Consider the following 503-nt stretch of genomic DNA (forward strand, 5'->3'; position numbering starts at 1 on the left):
GCCCACTAGAATCCAGTTTTGACTAGTGACTTAGCCTCCTCCTCAATCTTACAGATAATAAGTGGTATTCTCACCTAAAATGGAATCTTATTCACACTTAAGAGACCAGCATGTCTCTAATAAGCAAACAGATGTTAAGAGAGAAATGGGCTCAAGGTTAGTGAAGAAGGGAGAGGATTTGGAGCTGGGGGTGGTGTGGCGGTGATGTAGAGGGCAGCCATAATATGGCCTTGAGCTCCTCTGGCTTGGTCCATCCTCTCTTTCTCTCTCTCTCCATTACTCTATCTCGGTGGAAGTAATAACGTCAGAGACGTCCACGTTTTGCCTTTTATCACTGTTGGGTACCGCCTCAAGAGCCTCTTTTAAGCGCTGGCCACAACTCCGTCCCACCCGGTCTCCATCTTCTCCTGCCACATCGGGAGCATGAGGACCAGAGTGAGAGGGGGGAAGACGTCGTGGTTGGCAGAGGGTGGAGGGAGGGGGAACGAACGCGTGTCAAAGTG

At 50.3% G+C, this 503-nt stretch overlaps 1 protein-coding gene across 1 annotated transcript in view; it reads right to left on the reverse strand.

Moving 5' to 3' along the window:
* Positions 1-503, reverse strand: part of LOC116074447 (E3 ubiquitin-protein ligase TRIM39-like) — a 21,781-nt gene that overhangs the window by 20,544 nt on the left and 734 nt on the right.

The sequence above is a fragment of the Mastomys coucha genome, unplaced genomic scaffold (genome assembly GCF_008632895.1).
Source record: "Mastomys coucha isolate ucsf_1 unplaced genomic scaffold, UCSF_Mcou_1 pScaffold3, whole genome shotgun sequence".
NCBI classification, from domain to species: Eukaryota; Metazoa; Chordata; class Mammalia; order Rodentia; family Muridae; genus Mastomys; species Mastomys coucha.